Source organism: Canis lupus, chromosome 18 (assembly GCF_011100685.1).
Source record: "Canis lupus familiaris isolate Mischka breed German Shepherd chromosome 18, alternate assembly UU_Cfam_GSD_1.0, whole genome shotgun sequence".
Taxonomy (NCBI): Eukaryota; Metazoa; Chordata; class Mammalia; order Carnivora; family Canidae; genus Canis; species Canis lupus.
Window position 1 is genome coordinate 15,248,490 of NC_049239.1, and position 18,598 is coordinate 15,267,087.

Here is an 18,598-nt window from a genome sequence, read left to right on the forward strand (position 1 = left end):
TAAATATTTGTCTTGATAAAGCAAGATAATACTTCAAGAAAAATTGGGTGGTGATTAAAATAATTAATACATTAATTCACTCATTTTCATAGAGGGAAATCAGTAGACACAATGTGACATTTATTACTCAAGAAGTAGATGACTTCAGGGCCTCCAGGGTGGTTCAGATGGTTGAGCGTCTGCCTTGGGCTCAGGTCACAATCTCCAGGTCCTCGGATCCAGCCCCAAATCAGGCTTCCTGCTCAACGGGGGGAGCCTGCTTCTCCCTCTGCCTCTTCCCCAAACTCCCTGTCTGTGCTGTCTTTCTCTCTTTCTCTTTCTCTCAAATAAATAAAAAGTAGATGACTTCATATAATATCTAAAGACGAAAAGATAGCCAGTAGGTGTAGAAGTAAAAGCCAACTGGGGGACTCCTGGGTTGCTCAGTGGTTTAGTGCGTGCCTTTGGCCCAGGTCGTGACCCTGGAGACCCAGGATCGAGTCCCACGTCGGGCTCCCTGCTTGGAGCCTGCTTCTCCCTCTCCCTGTGTGTCTGCCTCCCTGTGTGTCTCTCATGAATGAATAAATAAAATCTTAAAAATAAAAAAAAAAAAGCCAACCAAAACTGTTGGGAGTAAATGAGAAGAGTCAGTGTAATAAATCACTTATATACCTGGAAGAAGAAAATACACTGTGAAGTCAGGATACAAATAGGGAAGGATTTTATTTCATGTTCTAAGGATATTGAACTAGAGAATGAAAACCAGAAACGGGGGATCCCTGGGTGGCGCAGCGGTTTGGCGCCTGCCTTTGGCCCAGGGCGCGATCCTGGAGACCCGGGATCGAATCCCACATCTGGCTCCCGGTGCATGGAGCCTGCTTCTCCCTCTGCCTGGGTCTCTGCCCCTCTCTCTCTCTCTGTGACTATCATAAATAAATAAATAAATAAATAAATAAATAAATAAATAAATAAATAAATAAAAGAAAACCAGAAACGAAGAACAGTGGTTTTCTGTATGTGTATGTGGACCTGGGAATGAGGAAGGGGTGACTTTCATTTTTCATTTCCTACCCTTCTATTCTAGTTCTTTCTCTCTTTTCTTTCTTTTTACTTTGCCTGCAGAGCTATATTTAAAAAAAAAAAAAAAAAGCTTTAAAATAACATAGCACCCGTTTTGTTTCCAAATGCATTTAGAGTAACTTACAGAAATATAAACAATAATGATAGTAACCATGAGATGAATTTGAGAAGGAGGGAAAGTCATCATAGGGAGTTTGTAGCTTGGGTAATTGTTAGTATTTTAAATTATTTAAGATATATGTGACAGATTTTTCATGGCTTTGCCATTCTGAAATTAATGCTTTTTCGCATATTTCTCAAAAATTCTGCTAACTCGAACGCAAAATTCTCTCTTTGGAGATAATGATCCACTGGAGACAGCTGAGAGAATGAGCCCAGCCGGCAGTCCTCCACCAACTCAAGGTGTCAGTTTCTTTTTTTTTTTTTTAATTAATTTATTTTTTATTTATGATAGTCATCACACACACAGAGAGAGAGGCAGAGACATAGGCAGAGAGAGAAGCAGGCTCCATGCACCGGGAGCCCGACGTGGGATTCGATCCCGAGTCTCCAGGATCGTGCCCTGGGCCAAAGGCAGGTGCCAAACCGCTGCGCCACCCAGGGATCCCCAAGGTGTCAGTTTCATTTGAAATCTGACCTGCTTTTTTTTTTTTTTTAATTTTATTTATTTATTCATGACAGACACACAGAGAGAGAGGCAGAGACACAGGCAGAGGGAGAAGCAGGCTCCATGCAGGGAGCCTGACGTGGGACTCGATCCTGGGTCTCCAGGATCTCATCCCGGGCTGAAGGCGGGGCTAAACCACTGGGCCACCGGGGCTGCCCCGACCTGCTTTTCTAAATGTAATTTAGATGTTGGAAAAATGGATACTTTGTTGTGACCTATTGATAAAGGACTGGAAAATGAAGGTGGTAACCAAGATTTGAAACACTAATTTATTTTTTTAAATTAGCCAACATTTTGTGTATGGTTTATAAATTCCAGAAGATGATTGGGATGCCTGGCTGGCTCAGCCTGTAGAGCGCGTGGCTCTTGATCTCCTGGTCATGAGTTCAACCCCCACGTTGGGTGTACACATTACTTCCATAAATAAGCTTAAGATGTTTGAAAAATGAGAACTTCTACACTGAAAAGATTAAAATCTTTTCTTGGCATTTATGACATGCTAATGGGCCAGCAGAGGGGGATGTGGCTATCCAGCTGTTGGCAACTATGCTTTTTCAACTAGCAGTGAGAAGGATGCCATCAACAGGTCTTCAAGATCATGCAGACCATTTTTCAGATGAAGAAAATGGGACCTAGAGGAGCAAACTGATGTGGGCCAGAGTGAGCCCCGCCCTCATCTCTGACTCCTAGTGCAGTGCCCTTTCCCCTGTACCTGAAAGGGGCCATTCGGGCAGCTCAGCATTTAGAAAATGTGTGAGGGCCTTGTTGACTGCCACAATGATGGGCAGCATTACTGGCATTTTAATGCATGGAAACCAAAGGTCCAAGACTTGCAGTAATGGGACATTCCTGCTTAATGAAGTCTTGTCGCTCACCCACACAACTTTTTGTTGTTGTTAATCTCTATGCCCAATGTGGGGCTTGAGCTCATGACCCCGAGATCAAATGCCACACGCTCTACAGACTGAGCCAGCCAGACACCCTAACCCCATACAACTTTCAAATGTCCTATCAAATGTGAGTACAATAATCCCCAAGGAAATCTACAGATTCAGTGTAATTACTATGAAAATTCCAAATGATTGTTTTGTAAAATGGACATAGTGTACCTAAAATTCATAAAGAAATGCAAGACTTGGGCAGCCCAGGTGGCTCAGTGGTTTAGTGCCTGCCTTTGGCCCAGGGCCTGGTCCTGGAGACCCGGGATCAAGTCCCGCGTCAGGCTCCCTGCATGGAGCCTGCTTCTCCCTCTGCCTATGTCTCTGCCCCTCTCTCTCTCTCTCTCTCTCTCTCTCATGAATAAATAAATAAGATTTAAAAAAAAAAGAAAAGAAAAGAAATGCAAGAGACTCCAAATGGCCAGTCTTTTGAAAAAGAAAAGAGGAAGGACTCCACTTCAGATTTCAAAACCATCTACAAAGTTAATGCAAAATTCTACATGAACAGTGTGGTACCGGAGTAAGGACGGACATATAGATCAATGAAATAGAATTGAGAGTCCAGAAGTAAGTCCGTACCAAACATCTATGGCCAGTTGCTTTTTGGCAAGGTTCAAGCTCATTTAATAAGGAAAGAAGAATCTTCCATCAAATGATGTTGAGACAACTGAATATTGGCAAAGACTCTCCCCTTGACTTCACTCTGGCCGGGCCCCCTCTTAATTCCTCTAGGCTTTGACTTTCTGTGTTCATCCTTGGGCCTGCATCGACCAGGTTAGCAAGAATCTTTTAATTCAGATTAGAAAGAACCCCCACGCTCAATGTATATTCAAATTCCCCTTCCGCCACCCCCCCACTAGTGATACATGATCAAGGCAGCCTGGCCCCCGCAAGAATCCCGTCAAGTCACTTTAGGCAGAGTCACCCTTCACCCTTTAGTCCTTTCCTACCCACTGATACCCCCTACATCCTGCTCCATGGTTTTCACTCCCTTCTCTTCCTTATTTATTTGGAGTTGAACCCAGTCTCTCTCTCCTATTGCAAAATCCCACTGCAGTTGTCTCCTGAAGAGCTTTTCTTATCATCTTTAACAAAGTGTTAGAATAATTTTTTAATTTTATTTTTTTAAAAGACTTTATTTATTTATTCATGAGAGACACAGAGAGAGAGGCAGAGACACAGGCAGAGGGAGAAGCAGGCTCCATGCAGGGAGCCTAATGTGGAACTCGACCCCAGGACCCTGGGAGCATGACCTGAGCCAAAGGCAGATGCTCAACTTCTAAGCCACCCAGGCATCCCTAGAATAAATTTTTTAAAAGTAGGCTCCATGCCCATCATTGAGCCCAATGCAGGACTTGAACTCATGACCCTGAGATCAAGACCTGAGCTGAGATTGAGTAGATGCTTAACTGACTGAGCCAACCAGGCACCCCTAGAATAAATTTTTTATGTACTATTCACATGCAGAAGTATGAATTTGGATTCCTGCATGACACCATGTACAGAAATTAACTCAAAATGGATTAAAGATATAAATGTAAGAGTTACAGCCAGAACATTCTTTTTTCTTTTTTTTTTAAGATTTATCTATTTATTTATGATAGACATAGAGAGAGAGAAAGAGAGAGGCAGAGACACAGGAGGAGGGAGAAGCAGGCTCCATGCCAGGAGCCCGACCCGGGACTCAATCTCAGGACTTGATCCAGGGACTCCAGGATCGCGCCCTGGGCCAAAGGCAGGCGCTAAACCACTGAGCCACCTAGGGATCCCCCAGCCAGAACATTCTTAGAAGAAAGCATAGATGTAGATCTTTATTACCTTGGATTAGACAACAGTTTCTTAGATATAATACTGAAAGCACAAGAATGAAAGAAAAAGTCAATGAAATGGATGAACACCAAAAATTTAAAAATTTTAAAAAGATTAATAATGTATTTTAGAGAGTGAGTATGTGCATGTGCACATGAGTGGAGGGGAAGGGGCAGAGGGAGAGGAAGAGAGACAATCTTCGAGCAGACTCCCCTCTGAACATGGAGCCTGATGGGGCTTGATCCCAGGACCCTGAGATCATGACCTGAGCAGAAATCAAGAGTCAGATGCCCAACAAACTGAGCTCCCACCGTGGCTGCCAAATTTTATTTTTATTTTTTATTTATTTTTAAGAGATTATTTATTCGTGAGAGATAGAGAGGCAGGGACACAGGCAGAGGGAGAAGCAGGCTCCTCACAGAGAGCCCGATGTGGCACTCGATCCCAGGACCCCAGGATCACGCCCTGAGCCAAAGGCAGTGCTCAACCACTGAGCCACCCAGGTGTCCTGCCCCCAAATTTTAAAACTTCTGTGCATCATAGGACACTCTCAAGAAAGTGAAAGGAGAACTTGCAGAATGGGGAAAAAATATTTATAAATCATGTATCTGATAAGGGGCTAGTACCTAGAACTTATAAAGAACTCTTACAACCCAACAACAAAAAACAAGCCAATTTAAAAATGAGTAAAAGATTGGGGCACCTGGCTGGCTCAGTCGGTGGAGATTGTGACTCTTGATCTTGGGGTTGTGAGTTTGAGCCTCATGTCGGGTGTAGAGGTTACTTAAAAACAAAACTTTTTTTTAAAATGGGCATAAGATTTAAGTAGATGTTTGTCCAAAAAAGTATAAATAGCCAATATGCACATGAAAGGATGCTCTATGTCAGCAGCCATCAGGAAGTGCAGAACAAAACCACAATGTGATACCACTTTACACTCACTAAGAAGGCTGTGATTTAAAAAATGAATTGGGATGTGTGGGTGGCTCACTCAGTTGAGTGTTTGACTCTTGATTTCGGCTCAGGTCATACTTTCGGGGTCATGAGATCAGGACCCACCCACATCGCACTCTGCACCCACTGCAGAGTCTGCTTAACCCTCTACCTCCCCCTGCTTGCTCTCTCTCTCTCTCAATTAAATGAATACAATTTTTTTTCAAGATTTTATTTATTTACTCATGAGAGACATAGAGACACACACAGAGAGAGGCACAGGCAGAGGGAGAAGCAGGCTCCATGCAGGGAGCCTGACGTGGGTCTCGATCCCAGGTCTCCAGGATCACGCCCTGGGCTGAAGGCAGTGCTAAACTGCTGAGCCACCAGGGCTGCCCAGAAGCTAATCTTTTTTAAAAATGAATTAAAAATAATAATAATTACAAGTGTTGGCACAGAGGTGAAAAAATTGGAACCCTCATACATTGCTGGGGGGAGGGGGATGTAAAATGATGCAGCTGTGTGGGAAATAATTTGGCAGTTTCTCACAGTTAAACATAGAGTTACCATAGGACCCAGCAGTTCCACTCCTAGCTACACACCCAAGGGAAATGAAAGCATACGTCTGCACAAAACTTGTACACGAATGTTAATGGAAACACTACTTACAATAACCTGCGTGGCTCAGTTGGTTAAGCATCTGCTCAGGTCATGATCCCAGGGTCCTGGGATTGGGCCCCACATCCCCTGCTCAGCAGGGAGTCTGTTTTTCCCTTTGTCCCTGTCCCCCACCCTGCTTATACTCTCTCTCTTTCTCTGAAATAAATAAATAAAATCTAAAAAAATCCCCCAAAAAACAGGGATGCCTGGGTGGCTTAGTGGTTGAACATTTGCCTTTGGCTCAGGGCATGATCTCGGGGTCCTGGGATCGAGTCCCGCGTCGGGCTTCCTGCATGGAGCCTGCTTCTCCCTCTGCCTGTGTCTGTGCCTCTCTCTCTGTGTCTCTCGTGAATAAATAAAATCTTAAAAAAAAAACAAAACTTGTACATGAATGTTAATGGAAGCACTACTAATAATAACCGAAAATTATCAATTGATGAATGGATAAACAAAATGTGGTTCACCCATAAAAAGGAATGAAGTATATGCTGCAACATGGATGAACCTCAAAAACATAATGGTTAGTAGAAAAAAACCCAGACTTTTGGCCCCATGTTGTGTGATTCCATTTATGTATGTCCCGATGGACAAATCTGCAGGGACAAAAGGTACATTAGCAGTGGCCAGGGGATGGCAAAGGGAGAATTGGAAGTTATGGGGTTTCTCTTTGGGCTGATAGAAATGTTCTGAGATTAAATAGTTATCATAGTTGCACAGTGAAGTGAATATAATAAAATCCACTGAATTGTGCATTTGAAATTATTAAAATAGCGAATTTTGTTTTATGTAAATTTTATCTTAACTTAAAGAAGAGTAGTGGGGCGCCTGGGTGGCTCCACTCAGGTTAGAATCTACCTCCAGCTCAGGTCATGATCCCAGGGTCCTGGGATCGAGCCTACTTCTCCCTCTGCCCTCCACTTGTGATATCTTGGTTGCTATCTCTATCTCTCTGTCTCTCTCTTTCTCTCTCTCTCAGTAAATAAATAAAATCTTTAAAAAAAATAGTAAGCCCATTTATATTATATTCTTGTAGAAACAACTCTATTTTCCAAGACAAAAAAAAAAATGTCATCGAGAAGGATGACATTGTTTTACAATTTGGCGAGTCTCTTTGATGTCTGGTCTAATAGAAGATAGATTCTCATATTTGCTTTTCCATTCAGTCTGTTGCAACATGTTGTTTGGTTAAAGACTACAAAGGCTATCTGGTCTTAAATAGAAATGTAGTTGGAAAACAGGAAATACACCTGTTAGAGTGTTTAAAATTGGAATATTTAATGTTGAAAGACTGACCATACCACATGTTGCTGAGAATGCAGACTATCAAAGCTGTCATACTCCTCCTGGAGAGACTTTGGAAAACAATTATGTAGCTCCTTAAACATAACCTACCCTACGATCCACTGATCCTATTCCTATGTATTTACCAAAGAGAAATGAAAGCACATGTACATCAAAATCTTTTACACAAATGTTCATAGCAGCTTTATTTGTAATAGCTAAAAAATGGAAACAACCCAAGTATCCATCTACAAGTGAATGGATGTACAAATTGTGATACATCCGGGGCACCTGGGTGGCTCAGTTGGTTAGGTATCTGCCTTTGGCTCAGGCCATGATCTCAGGGTCCTGTGAGGCCCATGTCAGGCTCTCTGCTCAGTGGAGAGTCTGCTTCTCCCTCTCCCTCTATCTCAAATCAATAAAAAATCTTTAGAGGGACGCCTGGGTGGCTCAGCAGTTGAGCATCTGCCTTTGGCTCAGGTCGTGATCCCAGGGTCCAGGATAGAGTCCCATATTGGGCTCCCTGCAAGGAGCCTGCTTCTCCCTCTGCCTATGTCTCTGCCTCTCTCTCTGTATCTCTCATGCATAAATAAATACAATCCTTTTTAAAAATCTTTAGAAAAAAATAATTGTGATATGTCCATGCAGTACAATTCTACTCAGTAACAAAAAGGAATAAACTTTTGATACCTGCAACAATTTGAGTCTCAAAATGATCAAGCTGAGGAAATGAAACCAGACATAAAAAAGAACACATATTATATGATTCCAGTCTTTTAGAGATAGATTTATTTATTTAAGAGAGTGGGGAGAGGCAGCAGAGGGAGAGGGAGAAGAAATCTCAAGCAGACTCTGCACTGAGTAGAGAGCCTGGTGCAGAGCTGGATCCCACAACCTTGAGATTACAACCTGAGCCAAAATCAAGAGTCAGACACTTAACAGACTGAGCTACCCAGATGCAGCTGTATGCTTTCATTTTCAAGAAATTTTAGAAAATACAAACTATGGAACTTAGATCAGTGGTTGCTTAGGGATGGGAGTGTGTGGGCACATTGAGAGGGAGAGATTACCAAGGGGGTGTGAGGAAACTTGGGATGATGGCTCTGTTCATCATCCTGATTGTGGTGATAATTCCTCGGGTCAATAATATGTCAAAAATTATCTAATTGTACACTTGAATATGTACTTGTATGTCAGTTTTACTTTAATAAAGCTGTTTGAAAATAAATGGTATTTTTTAAAAAGAAAAAAAAAACAATCAAATATACACAACAGATCTTTAGATCCTGTTTCGAATCATTTGTAAAAAGATACTTGAGAGGGGCACCTGGGTGGCTCAGATGGTCAAGTGTCCAACTTTCAGTTTTAGGGTTGTGAGATTGACCCTGGTGTCAAGCTCCACACTGGGTGTGAAGCCTGCTTACGATTCTCTCTCTCCTCTCCCTCTGCCCCTCCCCCCTAAAAAGAAGATACTTGAGACATTAGAAAACATTTGAATACTAAGTGTTCCTAATTTTCAGTGTGATAATGGGGTTGTTATGTTAAAAGTGTTTTATTTCTTATGATACATACTGAAGTATTTATGGATGAAATTATATGCTGTCTGGGATTTACTGAGTTGGAAGAAATAATAGATATGTATGAAACAAGGTTGGCCAAATATTAATATTGAATTTATTCAGCTTCCTTAGGATTCTCTCTCCCTCTCTCTCTGTTCCTCCCTCCTGCTTGAGCTCTCTCTCTCAAAATAAAATTATATGTATATAACTTAAATGATGATTACATAGAGGCTTATTGTACCATTCTTTCTACTTATGTGTATTTTGAGACTTCCCATAATAAATTTTTGTTGTTGCTGTTGTTTGGTTTTTTAAGAAAAATTATTTTAGCCATGCTCCAAAACAGTGGAGTGGATTAAGTGGCTTCTAATCTCATCTGAGAAAACATTCCTTTTCTATTAAGTGATGATCTCTATCATAAACTATCACTTCTCACTAGAAGCAAAAAACTGAAGTCTGAAAGATATATGGTTTTTTTTTGACCAATTAATCATAAATCTCTCTACTGACAGACTGTTGGAATCATTGCTTAAAAAATGAAAAGTGAGACAGTGGCAGAGGATAAAAATGCTATTTTAAAATTTCTTTCTTCTTAACTTACCCTGAAATCTCACAGAAATAACCTGTCACTGGAGAGAGAATATATTTCTTATCACTACTTTGAAACTCAAACAAAGCAAATTACATTTTTATTCTGGCTGAAGGAAAGAAAAGGTGATCTGATCTTTTCTGACTAGATACAAGTTTTCTAAAAAAAAAAAAAAAAAAAAAAAAAAACACAACTGAGCCAACTGGGAACTATCTCTAGGGAGCAAGCATAGGATAAGTAATTATATCAAAGTATTTATTTTCAAAAAGTTAAAAATGTGACTCACACAGAAACAGACCCATAAATACAGAGAACAAACTGGTGGTTGCCAGAGGGGAGTGTGTGTGGGATTGGGCAAAATGGGTACAGGGGAGTGGGAAATACAGGCTTCCAGTTATAGAATGAATAAATTATGGGGATGAAAGTTACAGCAGAGGGACTATCCTGAGTGGTAGTGTAAGTGTTGCGTGCTGACAAATGGCAGCTACAGCATAGCATAATGTATTACTTGTCCAATCACTATGTTGTACACCTGACACTAACGTAACCTTGCCTATCAACTATACTTCAACAATGTATATCTTTATTTATGGCATATATAGGATTCCTACAAAGAGAGCACAACCCAGGGGAAAGGTTTATGTCAACTCACTGGTGAAGGAACAAAGAGAACGATAAGGCTAGTTCAAAGGATATTTGAGGAACCAGGCATTGATAGGCCTTTCAAAAAGGAAATTTAAAAAAAAAATTTAAAAAAAGGAAATTTTAATTAAGTAAAATTGTTTATCCAAAAATAAATAAATAAATAAATAAATAAATAAATAAATAAATAAATAAATAAGGTTGTTCACCTCTTACCTGGATGAATTGCCAGAGAATTGTGCTGAGTGAAAAAAGCCAATCTCAAAAGACTATATACCCTGTGATTCTTTTCAAGAATCTTGAAATGGCAGATTTACAGAAATGGAGAACAGAATAATGGTTGCCAGGGATTAAGGAGGAGAGATCTTGAGAGAAATGAAGCTATAAAACGCTGCATGAGGGATCCTTACGGTGATGGAAATGCTATGTCTTGACTGGCAGTCACTACCCTGGCTGAGATCCTGTAGTATATTCCTACAAGACGTTACCCTTGAGAAACTGGGTAGAGAGTGCATAGTATCTCTCTGTATTATTTATTTTTTCTTTTTCTTTTCTTTTCTTTTCTTTTTTTTAGATTTTATTTATTTATTCATGAGAGACACAGAGAAAGGAAGAGACACAGGCAGAGAGAGAAGCAGGATCCCTGTGGGGAGCCCAATGTGGGAGTCAATCCCAGGACTCCGGGATCACGACCTGAGCCAAAGGCAGACGCTCAACCACTGAGCCACCCAGGTGCCTCTCCCCACATTCTTTTTCTTTTTTTTTCACATTATTTCTTAAGACTGAATGTTAATTGTTTCTGCCTCTCTCTATGTCTCTCATGAATAAATTAAACACACACACACACACACATACTGAATGTAAATCTACAATAATCTCAAAGTTTAAAGGTTAATTTTTAAAGGATAGATAGATAGATAGATAGATAGATAGATAGATAGATAGATTTGAGAGAAAGAGAGTGCAGAGGGAGAGGGAGAGAAAGAATCTTATGCCTGACCCCTCTGCTGAGTGGGGAGCCCCACACAGGGCTTAATCCCTTGACTCTAAAATCATGACCTGAACCAAAATCAAGGGTCAGATGCTCAACCGACTGAGCCACCCAGGCACCGCTAAAGTTTAATTTTTTAAAAAGGGACTGCTCTGTTAGATACAAAACTGGTTAATATCATATGACAATAAAACCATAAACTCTTTTTTTCCCCATTACCTTTAGAGTTGTATTTCTACCAAACAGATTAATTTTTCTTTACTAGAGAAAAATCAACAAATTAATATGTAAATTCATAAAATCTTAGACTTTTAATCAGTCGTGAATAGTGAGAGAAACAAAAATGGTGAAGAGTGAAAGAAACATATTTCTGGAATCAGCAAACTCTCAGCAAGCCTGAATTAAGGCACTGGCCAGTTTGGGTGTAGCCCCTGAGTTAAGACTGGTTTTTACATTTTTCAAGGATTGTAAAAAAAAAAAAAGAAAACCTGAATATTGACTATCTGACTCCTTTTTAAGGAAAAGTTTGCTGACTTCGAGGTCCTAGATAATTAAACAATACTTTGGTGGGCATGTTAATGCTGTAATGTGACACAAAAAAGATATGCTACCTTCTCTTTGCCTTATTTGTACTTGGACAGTATTTTTAAACAATTAGAACTAAAAGTGTAATAAACCGATTTGCATCCCTTCCTCCCTAACCACCATATTGTTAAAGCACCCTCGTGCCGTGTTCTCTAAAATTCCTCATGTACTCCCTCATCTGAGTAATGCTGGTCTTCAGGCAGCTTCTTAGTCCAGAACTCAGTGTAGAGATGGTCCTATTCCATCACCACTTGCCAAAAATCAAAGAGTCATCCACCTTTCTCTCTCTCTCTATCCTTTTCTTTTTTCTTTTCTTTTTTTTAAAGATTTATTTATTTATTCCTGAGAGACACACACACAGAGACAGAGACACAGGCAGAGGGAGAAGCAGGCTCCCTGTGGGGAGCCCGATGTGGGACTCAATCCCAGATCCTAGGATTATGCCCTGGGCCCGAAGGCAGATGCTCAACCACTGAACCACCCGGGCTTCCCTACCCTTTTCTTTTTAATGGAGGTATAGCTGACATACAATATTCTATGAGTTTCAAGTGTACAACACAGTGATTTGATATTTATGTACATTTTGAAATGCTCACTATGATAAGCATAGTCACCATCCGTCACCAAACAATGTTACAATATTATTGACTGGATTCCCGATGTTGTACTTCTCATCCCATGACTAACTTATCTTGTTCCTGGGAGTTTGCACTTCTTCATCCCTGCGGATTTCACCCATCCTTCCACCTATCTCTCCTCTGCTAACCATCAGTTTATTTTTTGTATTATGAGTCTGTTTAAGTTTTTTTTATTTTTGTTTTGTTTTCTTAGATCACACATATAACTGAAATCACATGATATTTGTCTTTTTCTAACTTATTTTACTTAACATAATAACTAACCTCTATGTCCATCCATGTTGTTGAGAATGGCAAGATTTCATTCTTTTTTATGACTAATAATATATATTATGTACATATATATAATTATATATCTTTTTAAGTTGATTCTGCATTAAATTTTTTAAGGTTTTTTTTGTTTTTTTTTTTTAAGATTTATTTATTTGAGGGGCAGCCTGGGTGGCTCAGCGGTTTGGCACCGCCTTCAGCCTGGGGCCTGATCCTGGAGACCCGGGATCGAGTCCCACATCAGGCCCCCTACATGGAGCCTGCTTCTCCCTCTGCCTGTGTCTCTGCCTCTCTCTCTGTGTCTCTCATGAATAAATAAATAAAATCTTAAAAAAAAAAGATTTATTTATTTGAGAGAGAGAGTGCAGGAGAGGGGCAGAGGGAGAGAGAGGAAGAATCCTCAAGCAGGCTCCCCACTGAGCAAGCAGCTGGACCGGGGCTTGATCCCAGGACCCTGAGATCATGACCTGGGCCAAAATCAAGTCAGATGCTCAAATGACTCATCCACCCAGGCATCCCTGATACCCTATTTTTAAATTAAACTTTTTGGGAGTGCCTGGGTGGCTAAGTCAGTTGGGCATCTACCTTTGGCTCAGGATGTGGTCCCAGGGTCCTGGGTTATATATATATATTTTAAAGGTTTTACTTATTTATTTATGAGGGACACAGAGAAAGAGAGAGGGAGGCAGAGACACAGGCAGAGGGAGAAGCAGGCTCCATGCAGGGATCCCGACTCAGGACTCGATCCCGGGTCTCCAGGATCACGCACTAAGCCAAAGGCAGGCGCCAAACCGCTGAGCCACCCGGGGTTCCCTAAATAAATAAAATATTTAAAAAAATAAATTAAACTTATTTTATTTTGAACTAATTGTAAAGTTACATGTTGCTGTGATATAATACAGCGATATCTACATTCTCTTTACCCATTGTGCTTACAGTAAATATCATAATCATGATCTTGACATTGATACAGTCAAGATTTAGAACATTTCCATCACCACAAATTTCCCTCTTTTTTTTTCATCATAATAAGTGTATTCTTTAATTCCCATCACCTATTTCACCCATCACCCCCCACCCTGGTAACCATTAATTTGTTCTCTATAGTTAAGAGTCTGATTCTTGGTTTGTCTCCCTCTCTTTCTCTCTCTTTTTTCTTTGCTTGTTTGTTTTGTTTCTTAAATTCCACATATGAATGAAATCACATGAATACCGCATCTTCCTTATGCGTTCATCTATCACTGGACATCTAGGTTGCTTCCATATCTTGGCTATTGTAACTGATGCTGCCATAAAGATGCTCAACCTCACTAATCATCAGGAAAGTATAAACTGGGACCTCTGGGTGGCTCAGCGGTTAAGCATCTGCCTTCAGCTCAGTGCCTGATCCTGGAGTCCCTGGATCCAGTCCCAGATCAGGCTCCCTACATGGAGCCTGCTTCTCCCTCTGCCTGTGTCTCTGCCTCTCTCTCTCTGTGTCTCTCAAGAATAAATGAATAAAATCTTTAAAAAAAAAAAAAAAAAAAGGAAAGTATAAACCAAACCACCATGGGGTGACCCACCATTATGATGTAATATTTTTGTAGCCACAATTTTTGATAGTCATTATAATTTTTAAATGTTCACAGCATTTACCCCAAACTATTAGCTAAATACTTCTTTGGTTAAAGAAGAACCAATGATTTTCAGATTTTTTTCTAATATTACCATTGTTAAAGTGATTGAACATGGAGCCCATTAGACTGTAGTGGCTCTAATGTCTTGATAGCCTGTGTAAGTGAAACTAAACCTAAACTAGAGTCAAGTCCTATAAATGCCTCAAAGTGAAGAAATCAAAACTTAAGAACAACTGTAATCACAATGTGACGGTCCAAGTGGTTTTTCCCAAATAAGGCTACTCTAAGTTATAGCCAATCAAATCGTTTCCTTGCTTTGCTTTTGCTTGTTCTATAAAAGCTTTTTCCATTCCCGTGGAGCGTTCCTAACCATTCTTGGTTTGACATTGCCTGATCAAATTTCTCTTGGGTCATATAGACTTTTCTTTTCTTTTCTTTCTTTTTTTTTTTTTTTTGACTTTTCAAAATCTTAATGTACCTCAGTTTCTTTGAACGTCATTCATTGAAATATTCTCAATTTATAGGTTTTTTTCATGAATGTGAATAATAAGATAAACTCATTCCTGGTTGAAATATTTTATGCCTCTGAGAATTATATATGTATATGTGCTTTATTTATTATATATGCCTACAAGTACATAGGTATTATATGTTCTAAAATATATATGCCTCTAAGAATTATAAAAATGTCTATTTCAAATCAGACCATTCTACGGTCTGTCAAACATTCAAGAGATCATTTTTATTTTCTTTATATACATAATTATTTCAATAGAAGACAATTCATATTTCATTTATCTGAGCTTACTATTATTTCTTCTTTGCATTTGCTTTTCTTTTTGCTTAAGTACATCATGTCATAATTCTTTCTCTCTTTTTGTTAGATAGGTTGCACACCCAATGTGGGGCTTGAATTCTCAACCCTGAGATCAAGAGTCAGATGCTCTAAACTCCTCTAGCCAGCACCCCTCATAATTATTTCAATGACAGTATTAGAGTGAGAAAAATCTTGTAAATTGAAAGGGTTCGTTTAAGGATAAAAAAGCAGAAGTGCTACTTTATAACACAGGCACGTTTATGGAGCAGATTACTAGTAGAGATAGTATAACCATCAAAATTCCACATAAATTTAAGAAGAACTCAAGGAAATTAATTAATAAGAGATCTCAGGGGGCATGTGGCTGGCTCAGTCGGTGGAGCACATGACTCTTGATCTCAGGGTTGTGAGCTTACAACCACTTACAGGAACTCATCTGAATTCATTTACTTTTTTTTGAGAAAATGCTTAACCTTAACAGCACACACATAAAAATCATCGGAGGTTTGACACATTTTCTTAAGAACCTATTTGTTTTTTAATTTTAATTCCAGTATTTTTTTTAAAAAGATTTTATTTATTTATTCATGAGAGACACACAGAGAGAGGCAGAGACACAGGCAGAGGGAGAAGCAGGCTCCAGGCAGGGATCCTGATGTGGAACCGGATCCCGGGTCTCCAGGATCACACCCTGAGCCAAAGGCAGGCGCTAAACTGCTGAGCCACCCAGGCATCCCTTAATTCCAGTATAGTTAACATAGAGTATTGACAACCTGCTTTGAGCAAGTAATTTTTTTTAACGAATTTTTTTATATGACTGAGACAGAGAGAGTGCACATGAGAGAGCACAAGCAGGAAGAGCAGCAGGCAGAGGGAGAAGCAGGCTCCCTACTGAGCAAGGAGCCTAACATGGGATGGATCCCAGACCTGGGATCATGACCTGAGCTGAAGGCAGATGCTTAACAGATTGAGCTACTCAGGTGCCTGATATGATATATTCTAAACAGTGAAGTCATCTGGACACTTTGGTGACCCTAAGCATAAAAAAGAACATAGGTAAAAGCTCTTATCAGTGGTGGAGTGCTTCTACTCAAATTTATGCACAAAAACAATTTTTTAAAAAGATTTTATTTATTTATTCATGAGAGACACACACAGAGAGAAGCAGAGACACAGGCAGAGGCAGAAGCAGGCTCCATGCAGGGAGCCCCACGTGGGACTCCAGGTCTCCAGGATCCCGCCTTAGGCTGAAGATGGCGCTAAACCGCTGAGGCACCTGGGCTGCCCTGCACAAGAAACATTAAATTAAGTCAACACACAGACAAAAAATTAAGTCAACACATATTTAGCATAAAAGAGAACTTCTTATTCTCTTTTATGGACTCTCCCTAAGGTGCAGAAATTTAAGTCTTTCTATGATGTGTATCCTTTAGAAGATCTTTTACATTAGTGAGAAAACAAATATTTACTGAGGCCTCACAGTTGCAGAGTCAAACGAACATATTGAAATACATAATAAAGGGCAGCCCAGGTGGCTCAGCGGTTTAACACTGCCTTCAGCCCAGGGCCTGTGTCCTAGAGACCCGGGATCGAGTCCCGCATGGGGCTCCCTGCAGGGAGCCTGATTCCCTCTCCCTGTGTCTCTGCCTCTCATGAATAAATAATTAAAATCTTAAAAAACACACACACACACACACACAATAAAGAGTAGGTTAAGAAAATAGAATAGATTTTTGCTTTGACTGTAAAAGAATGGACAAATAGAAGTAGGATAAAGAAAGAAAATATCAAAAAAAAAAAAAAAAGAAAGAAAGAAAGAAAATATCTAGGGGCACCTGGGTGGTTAAGTCAGTTGAGTGTCTCTTTGGCTCAGATCGTGATCCCAGGGTCCTGAGATTGAGTCCCACATCGAGTCCTACATCAGGCTCTCTGCTCAGTGGGGAGTCTACTTCTCCCTCTGCCCCTCCCCTTCTCTCATGCTTGCTCTCTCTCAAACAAATAAATAAAATCTTTTTAAAAAATCTAATGAGTATATAGATAAAAAATAGGATAAAGAAAATAGATCATTAATAATAATTGCTCAGAATGTGACTTAGAATTAGGAACTGTGCTAGGAGCTTGCTGAAAAGCAACACTGGCTTTTCCCATTCACGGGGCCTGTGGGTCAGACTATGGGCCTCCTTGCGCTGTGGCAGCTCCAGAGCAGGTGGGGCTGCGGTGGCAGGAGTCCTGGCAGGGCAGGCGGTTAGAAAGTTTCTTCTCCTCTTTGACCTGAGTTTTAGTCAAAAGGAGTGCAGCTGAAACAGTAACCAAAGGAGGTATTATGCTTCCAGAAAAATCTCAAGGAAAAGTGCTGTAAACAACAGTAGTAGCTGTTGGATCAGGTTCTAAAGGAAAGGGTGGAGAGATTGAACCAGTTAGTGTGAAAGTTGGAAATAAAGTTCTTCTCCCAGAATATGGAGGCACCAAAGTAGTTCTAGATGACAAGGATTATTTCTTATTTAGAGATGGTGACATTCTCGGAAAGTATGTGGACTGAAATCACAATTAAAATGGCATGAAGGGATCCCTGGGTGGTGCAGCGGTTTGGCGCCTGCCTTTGGCCCAGGGCGCAATCCTGGAGACCCGGGATTGAATCCCATGTCGGGCTCCCAGTGCATGGAGCCTGCTTCTCCCTCTGCCTGTGTCTCTGCCTCTCTCTCTCTCTCTCACTGTGTGCCTATCATAAATAAATAAAAGTTTAAAAAAAATTAAAAATAAATAAATAAAATGGCATGAAGCGAAGCTGCCCATTCCAGTGAAGTTGTGAAATCTTGCATCATGTAAATAATTTTCATGTCTCTCTTTTATAATAAACTAATGGTATCCAAACTGAAAAAAAAAAAAAAAAAAAGGGCAACAGAAAAATAGCACCTTTGTCTTTCCCAGCCCTGCCCTCAGATTTTTTCTCAAAGACCCAAAAGCCCTCTCCAGACATGGGACCCTCTATTACTTCCCTACTGCTGCTATGACAAACTGACTTAAAGCGACAGAAATATTGGAGCTCCCGGCTGACTCCATCAGAAGAGCCTGCCACTCGTGACCCAGGGCTGTGACTTCAAGCCCCACATTGGGCATCGCTTACTTTAAAACAAACAAACAAACAAACAAACAAACAAACAAACAAACAGAAATGTATTCCTTCACAGGTCTGGAGGCTAGAAGTCAGAGATCAAGGCATTGGTAGGGCCATGTGCAGGTGCTAAGGAAGAATCGTTCCTCATTTTTTCCTAGCTTCCGGTGGCTGCCCACACCCTTGACATTCCTTCCTTGTAGATGCGCTCCTTCAATCTCTGCCTCCAGGGTCCTGGGGTCTTCTCCCCTCTGTCTCTGTGTCTTTTGTATCTTTGTATCCAAAGATTTCTCTCTTCTTGGAAGGACACCAGTCATTGGATTAGGACCCACCCTAATCCCGTATGACCCCAGTTTAACTTGATGACATCTCCAAAGACTGTTTGCAAGTAAGGTCACATTCACAGGTATGGGGTGAAGGGTGGGTGTGTTA

At 40.4% G+C, this 18,598-nt stretch overlaps 1 pseudogene; it reads left to right on the forward strand.

Moving 5' to 3' along the window:
• Nucleotides 1–3,065: 3,065 nt before the first annotated feature.
• On the forward strand, nt 3,066–17,593 carry LOC100856671 (annotated as a pseudogene).
• The last annotated feature ends 1,005 nt before the right edge of the window (nt 17,594–18,598 follow it).